The sequence below is a fragment of the Anolis sagrei genome, chromosome 11 (assembly GCF_037176765.1).
Source record: "Anolis sagrei isolate rAnoSag1 chromosome 11, rAnoSag1.mat, whole genome shotgun sequence".
Lineage (NCBI taxonomy): Eukaryota > Metazoa > Chordata > Lepidosauria > Squamata > Dactyloidae > Anolis > Anolis sagrei.
The window spans coordinates 9339307-9352117 of NC_090031.1; the positions used below are offsets into that span (position 1 = coordinate 9339307).

The 12811-nt window shown below is 43.5% G+C and overlaps 1 protein-coding gene across 7 annotated transcripts in view; it reads left to right on the plus strand.

The window, feature by feature from the left end:
- EHMT1 (euchromatic histone lysine methyltransferase 1) overlaps window positions 1–12811 on the plus strand; it is a 165307-nt gene that overhangs the window by 5271 nt on the left and 147225 nt on the right. Inside the window, exon 1 of one of the 7 annotated variants that reach the window (XM_067471861.1) lies at window positions 11013–11118. The exons of the other annotated variants lie outside the window; for them this stretch is intronic. The gene's annotated coding sequence lies outside the window, so the exon portion shown is untranslated. Of the gene's footprint in view, window positions 1–11012; window positions 11119–12811 lie in introns of those variants that run through there. 7 annotated transcript variants of the gene reach the window in all.

A 12811-nucleotide genomic window follows, 5' to 3' on the forward strand; every position in this document is an offset into this window, starting at 1 on the left:
TCCCATCTCAGGGCGATGCTTGGCGAGACTGGGATTATAGCCAGGTAAATGGCTTATTCTGCTCTCTAATGTGGGAGGGATCTGCGCTGAGGTCAAGCCATTGGCGTGAAACCTGGGATTGAGCCGAGCAGACATTTGGGAGATTTCCATCCCATTTGGACGATAATTCCCTGAGCTCCTGACCCTTTTTGGGGATTTGTGTCTGCATGCTTTGTGGCCACAACGCGTCAGGCTTCTGCACAGTAGAGGCGTGGAGCCAAAAGGCTCTAAAGGTCTGGCTTTGGGACTAAGCAGGGCTGGATCTGGTTGGTCCTTGGATGTGGGGCCCTGCCCTGTAGGCTCCGTGTGAAAAGGATATTGGAGTCTTTGTGGAGAGTAAACAATGTGATGCTGCAGCTGAAAAAGTCAATGGGATTTTGGGCTGCATCTAAAGGTGTCAAGGGTCTAGATTGAGGGAAATCATGGTTCCTCTCTATTTGGGTTTGGTTACACCTCTTTACCCAGAATGCTGTGTCCAATTCTGGGCACCAAAATTGAAAAGAGATAATAATAATAATAATGATAATAATAATTCATTATTATTATTATTATTATTATTATTATTATTATTATTATACTAGCTGTACCCGCCACTCTTTGCTGTGGCCAACCTTCCCTCTTTCTCTCCTTCTTTTCCTCCTTCCTTCACTCCCTCTTTCCTTCCTTCCCGTCTTTCCTTCTCTTCTCCCTTCCCTCTCTATCTCGTTCCTTCCTTCCTTCCCCCTTTTTCTTTCTCTTCTGCTGTCTCTCTTTTCTTCCTTCTCTCTTTCCTTCTCTCCCTCTTTCTCTACATCTTCCTCCCTTCCTTTGCTCCCTCTTTCCTCCCTTCTATCCCTTTTTTCTTCTCTCCTTCCTTCCTTCTCTAACTTTTCTTCCTTCTCCCTTTTTCTTTCTCTCCCTCTTTCCTTTCTTCCTTCTCTACCTCTTTCCTTCCTTCCTTCCTTCCTTCCTTCCTTCCTTCTCTCTTTGCTTCCATGCTTCCTTCCTTCCTTCTTTCTTTCCCTCCCTCCCTCCCTCTTTCCTTTCTTTCTTTCTTTCTTTCTTTCTTTTTCTTTTCTTCTCCCCCTCCCTCCCTCCCTCCCTCCCTCCTTTCCTCCCTCTTTCTTCTCTTTTTTCTGTATTGTCATTTAGCTTTTTGGGGCTTTTTAAGTCCCTTCTGCTGTGTTTTTCATTGTTTTTATGAGTGAAGGACATATATTGGGTTGTTAGGTGTCTTGTGTCCAAATTTGGTGTCAATTCCCCCAGAGGTTTTTGAGTTCTGTTAATCCCACAAACGAACATTACATGTTTTATTTCTATAGATACACGACAAGATTAGTACACAGCAAAAAAGATCACTAAAAGTCAGCAAAATGATCTTGTCTGTACTAATTTTGTTGTGTATCTAATAATAATAATAATAATAATAATAATAATGACTCTAACCTGGAAGGGGTCCAGAGGAGTGCGACTAAAAGGATCAAAGGCCTGGAAACCACGACACCCATCTTCATCTACCAGAATCATTGTCTAGTGTCTAGATTGAGGGAAATCGTGGTGCCTCTCTATTTGGGTTTGGTTATCTCTCTTTACCTGGAATGCTGTGTCTAATTCTGAGCACCAAAATTGAGAGAATTTAATAATAATAATAATAATAATAATAATAATAAACTGTCATGATATGAGGATTTAAAGATCGAACTACAAAGACTCTTGCACAAGCCAGTCAAGGTGGTCCCAGTGGTGATCGGCACACTGGGTGCAGTGCCTACAGACCTTGGCCTGCACTTAAACACAATTGATGCTGACAAAATTACCATCTGCCAGCTGCAGAAGGCCACCTTACTGGGATCTGCACGCATTATTTACCGATACATCACACACTGTGTTCATATTTGGGCATATGGAGTATTCATGCCAAGTTAGGTCCAGATCCATCATTGCTTGAGTCCACAGTGCTCTCTGGATGTAGGTGAACTACAAATCCCAAACTCAAGGTCAATGCCCACCAGACTCTTCTAGTGTTTTCTTTTGGTCATGGGAGTCCTGTACGCCACGTGAACTATAAATCCCAGCAACTACAGCTCCGAAATCACAAAATGTTTTGAGTGATGGTTATTAAAGTCATGCGGCCGGCATGACTGCATGGAGCGCCATTACCTTCCTGCCAGAGTGGTACCTATTGATCTACTCACATTTGCATGTTTTCGAACTGCTAGGTTGGCAGAAGCTGGGGCTGACAGTGTGAGCTCAAGCCGCTGGCATGATTCAATTGGATGAAAATGGGCAAGGAGAGAGCGAAGCAGCAAACAGACTTGGCGGCAAGTCATTTGCAGTCATTACTTGTCTGCTAAGGACCATTAGAAGGCTTTTCCTCAGCCCTTTAACTCTTTTAGCTGCTCATTATCCCGTTGATGATAACCTTAACTCGGCGCATTATGGCTTTTAAGGGTTGTAATTATGCACAAGGATGACTCTTCTTTTATTCCAGGAGGATGTGCTTCAAATGTTGGCCGTCTTTTTTCCTTCTTGCTTGCTTTGTTCGGCCTCCCTGATGGAGTCAACACTCCTGTCAAAATGTTCTAACAAAGGCCATCATTAAACATTTGGAGGAGGAAAAGAAACAAAGGACGGCAAACTTTCCTAAGCCGTGCTCTCCTTTTACCTTCAGTTCCCGTGAAAGCGGAACAGGTATAAAATGTTCCCTCAAGAAAGCGTAAAAATAGCCGTGCCTTGATCTTGGGGAGAGGAGCTCGATGTCTGAGTTGCAAAGGAGAGAAAAAAAATGTGTATATAACACAATTCCTTTTACAACGGCAACTGGCTCCTTGCAGCTTCTCCGGAGCTTTAACTTGCATCGGGAATATGTCCAATACTGAGAATGATTGCCGAGAATTTCCCAAAGTAGTCCTAAAAGGAGTGGTACCCATAATGATTGTTTGTTTACTTACGCGTCTATGGGACATAATAAATACTATTGTTGTATTGCCCTCAAAACCCACCATTACTTTGATTTGGGCACATTCAGTATGCATGCCAGGTTTGGTCCAGATCCATCATTGTTTGGGTTCCTAGTGCGCTCTGGATGTAGGTGAACTACAACTCTTATCAATCCCTCCAAAGACCTCCAGTATTTTTGTTGCTCATAGGGGCTCTTGGTGTCAAGTTTGATCCAAAAAGCTACAGACCGATCTCCCTGATGTGCCACCTCTACAAAGTTCTGGAGAGACTTATTCTGCATAGAATTATGGAAAAAATAGACCCATGTCTGATCCCACAACAAGCTGGCTTCAGGAAAAGCAAAAGCTGCGCATCGCAAGTGCTGAACCTGACTCAGCGCATAGAAGATGGCTTTGAAAGGCAGCAGATCTCCCTGATGTGCCACCTCTACAAAGTTCTGGAGAGACTTATTATGCATAGAATTATGGAAAAAATAGACCCCTGTCTGATCCCACAACAAGCTGGCTTCAGGAAAAGCAAAAGCTGCGCATCACAAGTGCTGAACCTGACTCAGCGCATAGAAGATGGCTTTGAAAGGCAGCAGATCTCCCTGATGTGCCACCTCTACAAAGTTCTGGAGAGACTTATTATGCATAGAATTATGGAAAAAATAGACCCCTGTCTGATCCCACAACAAGCTGGCTTCAGGAAAAGCAAAAGCTGCGCATCGCAAGTGCTGAACCTGACTCAGCGCATAGAAGATGGCTTTGAAAGGCAGCAGATCACAGGAGCTGTCTTCATAGACCTGTCAGCAGCCTATGAGACTGTAAACAACCACCTCCTCCTGAGAAAAATGTATAATATCACAAAGGACGACCACCTCACCCGCCTCATAGGAAACCTGCTACAAAACAGGAGCTTTTTTGTTGAGTTCCATGGCCAGAGAAGTAGATGGCGGAAACAGAAGAACGGCCTGCCTCAGGGGAGCATGCTTGCTCCATCCATGTTCAACATTTACACAAATGACCAGCCACTGCCAGAATGGACAGAGAGTTTCATCTATGCTGATGATCGTGCCATTACCGCTCAAGCAGGGAGCTTTGAGATGGTGGAACAGAAGCTCTCCGAAGCTCTAGGTGCTCTAACTGCCTATTACAGGGAAAACCAACTGATCCCTAATCCATCTAAAACACAGACATGCGCCTTTCACCTTAAGAACAGACAAGCATCCCGAGCTTTGAGGATCACCTGGGAAGGAATCCCACTGGAGCATTGCAACACACCCAAATACCTGGAAGTCACTCTGGACCGTGCTCTGACCTACAAGAAGCACTGCCTGAACATCAAACAAAAAGTGGGCGTTAGAAACAATATCATACGAAAGCTGACTGGCACAACCTGGGGATCACAACCAGATACAGTGAAGACATCTGCCCTTGCGCCATGCTACTCTGCTGCTGAGTATGCATGCCCAGTGTGGAACACATCTCACCACGCTAAAACAGTGGATTTGGCTCTTAATGAGACATGCCGCATTATCACAGGGTGTCTGTGCCCCGCACCACTGGGGGGCACAGACACCCTGTGATAATGCGGGTGCTTAGCCGGTATCGCACCACCTGACATCCGGTATCGCACCACCTGACACTGCTTAGCCGGTATCGCACCACCTGACATCCGCCGGGAAGTTGCAGCCAATAGTGAAAGGACCAAGGCAGAGACATATCTAGCTCATCCCTTGTTTGGGTATCAGCCAGCACGTCAACGACTTAAATCAAGAAATAGTTTTCTTAGATCTACAGAGACACTCGTCGGAACACCCCAGCAAGCGAGAGTCCAAAAGTGGCAGGCCCAAACCCAGCACCTCAATTCATGGGTGATACCAGATGAGAGACTCCCCCCTGGGCACTCAGAATGGGTGACTTGGAAGGTACTGAACAGACTGCGCTCTGGCACCACGAGATGCAGAGCCAATCTTAAGAAATGGAGCTACAGGGTGGAATCCACGACATGCGAGTGCGGAGAAGAGCAAAACACTGACCACCTGCTGCAATGCACCCTGAGCCCTGCCACATGCACAATGGAGGACCTCCTTGCGGCAACCCCAGAGGCACTCCAAGTGGCCAGATACTGGTCAAAGGACATTTAACCAAATACCAAATTTGCAAAATCTGTGTGTTTTTTCCCCTCTTTCTTTTTAATCTGTGTGTTTGTTTTGCTCTGTTAGAATTGTAATACAATGGTTGCTGATGACACGGTAAATAAATCTATGGACCATCTATATAAATAAAAATGTAATGTTCGTTTGTGGGATTAACATAACTCAAAAACCACTGGACGATCTGACACGAAATTTGGACTATACCCCTAACAAACCAGCGAGTGACCATAACTCATAACCTCGCCCCAAAAAAACCAGCAAAAAGGACTTAAAAACCGCAAAAAGCTAAATGACGATACAGAAAAAAGGGAAGGAAGAGGGAGGGAAAGAAGGGGAGAAAGAAAGAAAGAGAGAGAAAGAGAGAGGGAGGGAAATAAAGAAGAAAAGAGAGAAGGAAGGAAAGAGGTAGAGAAGGAAGAAAGGAGAAAAGGGGGAAGAAAAAAAGGAGAGAAGGAAGGAGAGAAAAAAGAAGAAAGAGGGAGCAAAGGGAGGAGAGAAAGAGGGAGAGAAGGAAAGAGAGAAAGAGGGATGGAAGCAAAAAGCAAAGGAAGGAAGGAAGTAGGGAAGGAAGAAATGAGAGAAAAAAGAGATAAAGAAAAAGGGGGAGGGAAGGAAAAGTGGAAAAGGAAGGAAGGAGAGAAGGAGAGAAAAAAAGGGAAGGATGGAAAGAGGGAGTGAAGGAAGGAGGGAAAGAAGGAAAGAAAGAGGGAGGGACGGTTGTCCACAGCTACACGTGGCTGGTACAGCTAGTATATAAATAAAAATGTAATGTTCGTTTGTGGGATTAACAGAACTCAAAAACCACTGGACAGATTGACACCAAATTTGGACTCAAGACACCTATCAGGCCAATGAGTGACCATCACTCATAAAAATTGATTTTGTCATATGGGAGTTGTAGTTGCTGGGATGTATAGTTCACCTACAATCAAAGAGCATTCGTCTGTCAAATCGCCATTCCAGTCATTGTCTTTCCGAAATGCTGCATACATTTACTTCTACTGCCCGAAGTCCTGGTCCCAAAACCATGATTTTAATTTTTTTCTAAAAGCCAGGATTATTATTATTATTATTATTATTATTATTATTATTATTGCCTTATTGGAATCCCCAGTGGTGCATTGGGTTAAAGTGCTGAACTGCTGAGCTTGTTGACCAAAAGGTCGCAGGTTCGATTCCGGGGAGCGGCGTGAGCTTCCGCTGTCAGCCCTAGCTTCTGCCAACGTAGCAGTTCGAAAACATGCAAATGTGAGTAGATCAATAAGTACCGCTCTGGTAGGAAGGTAACGGTGCTCCATGCAGTCATGCTGGCCACATGACCTTGGAGGTGTCTATGGACAACGCCGGCTCTTCGGCTTAGAAATGGAGATGAGCACCACACCCTAGAGTCAGACATGACTGGACTTAATGTCAGGGACTACCTTTACCTTTACTATGGCCGTATTGCCTTTTCTCATGAGCCATGCCTTCTCAAGTGATGGCCAAAGTACGACAGTCATCGTGGCTTCTAAGGAAGCGTTCAGGCCTTGCTTGATTTGTCTTCTTAGCATTCGAAAGAGTATGGATCTACAAAAACCCAAATGTCCCAAGCTTTTCCAACTCATCTAAGCTGATTTATTTGTTTACTCCTCTTAATCCTCTCCGCCGGATGAAAGAATGTGCCCGTTCTGCCTGGTTTTTATTTTTCTGCAAAGGGTTTGCCCTTCGGATGCTGTCGCCGTTCCTAGAAACGACAGAACATCCAGTCCAGACAAAGATGGAGTCCGAAGGCTTGCAAGGCTTCTTCTTGTTTCTCTTCGGAGTTGGGATTTCAGTAGATTAAGCCTTAAGCAGGTCGAAGGGGAAAGCGCTGATCTTCCCTCTGCAGATGGGGGAAAGAATGAATGGCCAGTTGGGTTGAGCCTCTTGCGATAAGGAATGGTCTTCTTAAGGAGGAGTTTGGACAGAAGCCTTTAGCAGAATTCCTAAACGGAGGCACGCAGAGAACGAGGCTTGTTTCGTTATCAGAGAACCATTATGATCAAGTGTAAAGCTGAAGGACGCTGTAAAATCAATTCAGGCGCTGACACGTTATTCATTTCTTAATCATTATTTTGTGTTTTCAAGCCATTTCTGGCTTAACGGGGATTTAAAGACAAACCTGTTACAGAGTTGTCTCGGTAGGATCCATTGTTTGAGGCTGAGAGAGTGCGACCTCCCCCCAAGTCAGCCAATGGCTCAGTGTAGATTCCAGAGTCATAGACCAACACTCACATCACTGTACCATCCAGGCGATTAATTTGTTTACCATATTGTGATGCTCGGGTTATGCAAGCCATGCTGTTCTGTTGAACTCTTCCTTCCGTACAGCGGGTGCTTTTTCCATTTTTCTTCTCTTTCCTCTTGAATTGTCCACACATTTAGGAAAACTAACTGTTGTAGATAGTGTGATGCTTTAGAGAGGATTGCGGGGTTGCCCGTGGGATTTCCTGGGACACAAAGTGATGAAGATTCAAGTCAGGAAAATGATTATTCTCTCTGTGAGATCTGACTCGGAAAGTACAGGGCTTCATGGTCAGTCAGAGGAGCCAGAAACTGCAACATTAGATAAGGAGTTGGGTGAAGAGCTAAGTGATAGAGAAGGCGCCCAAGGAAAAACACCTGGAGTTACGGAGGTCTACAAAGGTCTAATCAGAGGATTGTGGGATTGCCTGTGGGATTTCCTGGGGCACGAAGTGATGAAGATTCAAGTCAGGAAAATGATTATTCTGTCTTTGAGATCTGACTCGGAAAGTACAGGGCTTCATGGTCAGTCAGAGGAGCCAGAAACTGCACATTAGATAAGGAATCGAGTGAAGAGCTAAGTGATAGAGAAGGCACCCAAGGAAAAACACCTGGAGGTACGGAGGTCTACAAAGGTCTTTGTTTACAGATCAGAGCAGAAAATAGGCATTGTAGCTCAAAGCACTTACGTGGGAAAGTTGTGGAGAAAATCTGTAGGAAACGGATATAATATAATAATGTATATTGTATGTATATATATCTTGTAAGACGCTCTGAGTCCCTTTTGGGGTGAAAAGGGCCGAAAGGCCCTGTGAGATCTGACTCAGAAAGTACAGGGCTTCATGGGCAGCCAGAGGAGCCAGAAACTGCAACATTAGATAAGTATTTGGGTGAAGAGCTACGTGATAGAGAAGGCACCCAACACCTGGAGGTACGGAGGTCTACAAAGGTCTTCGTTTACAGATCAGAGCAGAAAATAGGCATCGTAGGTCAGAGCGCTTACGTTGGAAAGTTGTGGAGAAAATCTGTAGGAAACGGATATAATATAATAATGTATATTGTATGTATATATATCTTGTAAGACGCTCTGAGTCCCTTTCGGGGTGAAAAGGGCCGAAAGGCCCTGTGAGATCTGACTCGGAAAGTACAGGACTTCATGGGCAGCCAGAGGAGCCAGAAACTGCAACATTAGATAAGGAGTTGGCTGAAGAGCTAAGTGATAGAGAAGGCACCCAAGGAAAAACACCTGGAGGTACGTAGGTCTACAAAGGTCTTTGTTTACAGATCAGAGGAGAAAATAGGCATCGTAGGTCAGAGCGCTTACATGGGAAAGTTGTGGAGAAAATCTGTGGGAAACGGATATAATATAATAATGTATATTGTATGTATATATATCTTTTAAGACGCTCTGAGTCCCTGTCGGGGTGAGAAGGGCCGAAAGGCCCTGTGAGATCTGACTCGGAAAGTACAGGACTTCATGGGCAGCCAGAGGAGCCAGAAACTGCAACATTAGATAAGAAGTTGGGTGAAGAGCTAAGTGATAGAGAAGGCACCCAAGGAAAAACACCTGGAGGTACGTAGGTCTACAAAGGTCTTTGTTTACAGATCAGAGCAGAAAATAGGCATCGTAGGTCAGAGCGCTTATGTGGGAAAGTTGTGGAGAAAATCTGTGGGAAACTGATATAATATAATAATGTATATTGTATGTATATATATCTTGTAAGACGCTCTTAAGTCCCTTTCAGGGTGAGAAGGGCCGAAAGGCCCTGTGAGATCTGACTCGGAAAGTACAGGGCTTCATGGGCAGCCAGAGGAACCAGAAACTGCAACGTTAGACAAGGAGTCGGGTGAAGAGCTAAGTGATAGAGAAGGCACCCAGGATAAAACACCTGGAGCTACAGAGATAAACAAAAGTCTTCATTTACAGATCCGAGCAGAAAATAGGCATCGTAGGTCAGAGCGCTTACGTGGGAAAGTTGTGGAGAAAATCTGTAGGAAACGGATATAATATAATAATGTATATTGTATGTATATATATCTTGTAAGCCGCTCTGAGTCTCTTTCGGGATGAGAAGGGTGGCATATAAATGTCGTAAATGAATAAATAAATAAAAGTTGTTTATCTAAGGGTTAGTTCAGGCAACGTAGTGTTCAAGTGAGAAGCTAGGCCTGAGTTCTCCGGCTCTTGGGTTGTTGTCAATTGTGAGTGATTCCGGCCATGAAAGCCTTCCACAATCTCTGGTTCTTGTTTCAAGTCAAGTCTTGGTTTTGGATTCAAGTATTCTGGAAGTTTCTAATGTTCTTGTTTTCGTATATCTTTTCAATTTTTACTAAGTGCATTTTTTGCTTGTGGACTTACCATAAGCTGTTCTTGTGATTTTTGGCTATTCCTGGACTGTGTTACTTTTCGGTCTGCACGAGATATTTGGATTCCTGTTGGATTATCACCCATTGTTAAACCTTTTTGCATTATACATCTTCTTTCTTAATTGCAGCAATAATATAGTTCATGCTTATGTCTATGCTTGATGTTTTTTATAATTTTAATTGTTATTTTCTACAGTTATATGTTATTGATTTGGATATTTTTGTATATATATGAAGCATTGAATTTGCCATTTATTATGTTGTAGACCACTTTGAGTCTCCCCAGGGGTGAGAAAAGCGGCATAGAAATGCAGTTAATAAATATTTTTTTCCTGATTTTTTCTATACTTTTAATTTGATTTTTTTTTACAATAAACCATTTTCTTATACAGTAAAGTCTCTCTTCTCCAACATAAACAGACCGGCAGAAGGTTGGATAAGCGAAAATGTTGGATAATGAGGAGGGAATGAGGAAAAGCCTATTAAACGTCAAATTACGTTATGATTTTATACATTAAGCACCAAAACATCATGTTTTACAACAAATGGACACAAAAAAGCAGTTCAATATACAGTAACGTTATGTAGTGTTTACCGTATTTACGAATTCAGCACCAAAACAGGCAAGGGTTCTTTCCTTCTCCCGCCCTGGGAAGACAGACTGAGTTGGATAATACAGAACGTTGGATGAGCGAAGGTTGGATATGCGAGACTACTGTATTTTGGACTTTTGTGTAGTGCTGTGGTCATAAGTGTTTCCAGGCTTGTGGTGCAACATCAACATCTTTAAACAATAATAATGAAGCCATATACTCTTATCTGTAAGTGACAATACTTGTTGTTGTTGTTCAGGTCATTTGCCATTCATGGCGACCCTATTCATGGGCCAAAAGTGTGCGTCTCTTGAGCCACATTGAGTTGTATCCCATTCTGATGCTCTCCCTTCTTCCTGCGATGCTTTGAATGGACTGAAGAGCCACGTTGTTGTCATAGAAACTGGCAAAGTTGATTTAAACATCCAAATTTAGCATTTTTATCAAAAGAAGCCATACTCGATCGATGTCTATTTGTGTGTCTATTTATCTATCCATCCTTCACCTTTCAATCCATGATTGTTCTATCCACGATTGTTCCATCCATGAGCGTTCTTTCGTCTCTCCATAATCCATAATCTCCTTCACCTTCCTTCCTTCCCTCTTCCCTTCCTCTTCCTCTCGGCTTGCAATGTGGTGGCCGGGCCTCTGGAGGCACATTGCGAGCCTGTCGTGCCATGGAGCATGCGCCGTCTCTGGTCCTCGAACGCATGGAAGGAGCGAGGCAGGCCTCTCTGAAACCCTCGGGGAGGCCTGATCTGCGCAAGCGGACCAGAGGTATGCCTGCCGAGTTTCCTTTTGGGCTCCTGTGGCCAATTGATTCTTCTAGAGAGGATGTTTTGGGTGGGGAGAGAGAGAGACCGTCTCCAGCAAAAAAGAGGCCTCTTTCCCTCCCTCTTTGCCTTTCTCTTGCTGTCAGTTCTTTTTTTTCCACCCATTTATCCAGAGTTTTTAGCACTTCCTGAAACCTGGAACCTTTCCATTTCGCAGGGAATCAAAAGAACCATCTCCAAACACTCAAAAGCAAATTATTTTTGGAAATATTGAGATGCGAGGCCATGAAAGACCAAGTTGGTTGTTGCTTGCTTTTGTGTGTTGGGTTCCCTTCCCTTCATTCTCTCTTTTCCTACAAACTCTTTCCATGCCCTTTCCTGCATCATTCCACCCTCTTTCCCCCACTGAACCTCACAAACTATTCTTGGAAATGTTAAAGATGTGAAGCCATGAAAGATCAAGTAGATTGTTGCTTCCTTTGCAAGTGTTGAGTTTCCCTTTCTTTCCTTTCCTTTCCTATTCTTTTTTCCTCCAAACTCCTTCTATATCTTTTCCTGCATCATTCCATCTTCTTTCCCCCATTGAATCTCACAAACTATTCTTGGAAATGTTAAAGATGTGAAACCATGACAGATCAAGTACATTGTTGTTGCTTGCTTTGTGTGTTGGGTTCTCCTTCTCGTCCATTCCCTTCCTTCTCTCTTTTCCTCCAAACTCTTTCCACGCACTTTCCCGAATCACTCCATCCTCTTTCCCCCATTGAATCTCACAAATTACTCTTGGAAATGTTAAAGATGTGAAGCCATGACAGGTCAAGTCCATTGTTGTTGCTTGCATTGTGTGTTGGGTTGTCCTTTTCATCCATTCCCTTTCCTCTCTCTTTTCCTCCAGACTCTTTCCATGCCTTTTCCTGCATCACTCCATCCTCTTTCCCCCATTGAATCTCACAAATTACTCTTGGAAATGTTAAAGATGTGAAGTCATGACAGGTCAAGTCCATTGTTGTTGCTTGCATTGTGTGTTGGGTTGTCCTTTTCATCCATTCCTTTTCCTCTTTCTTTTCCTCCAGACTCTTTCCATGCCTTTTACCGAATCACTCCATCCTCTTTCCCCCATTGAATCTCACAAATTGCTCTTGGAAATGTTAAGATGAGAAGCCATGACAGATCAAGTAGATTGTTGCTTCCCTTGAGTGTGTGGAGTTTCCCTTCCTTTCCCTTCCCTTCCTTTCCTTTTTTCCTCCAAACTCTTTCTATACCTTTTCCTGCATCACTCCATCCTCTTTCCCCCATTGAATTTCACAAACTATTCTTGGAAATGTTAAAGATGTGAAGCCATGACAGATCAAGTCCATTGTTGTTGCTTGCTTTGTGTGTTGGGTTATCCTATTCATCCATTCTTTTTCCTCTCTCTTTTTCTCCAAACTCTTTCCATGCCTTTTCCTGCATCACTCCATCCTCCTTCCCCCATTGAATCTCACAAACTACTCTTGGAAATATTAAAAATGGGAAGCCATGAAAGATCAAGTAGAATGTTGCTTCCGTTTGTGTGTTGGTTTCCCTTCCTTTTCTTTTTTCCTCCAAACTCTATACCTTTTCTTGCATCACTCCATCCTCGTTCCCCCATTGAATCTCACAAACTACTCTTGGAAATGTTAAAGATGTGAAGCCATGACAGATCAAGTAGATTGTTGTTG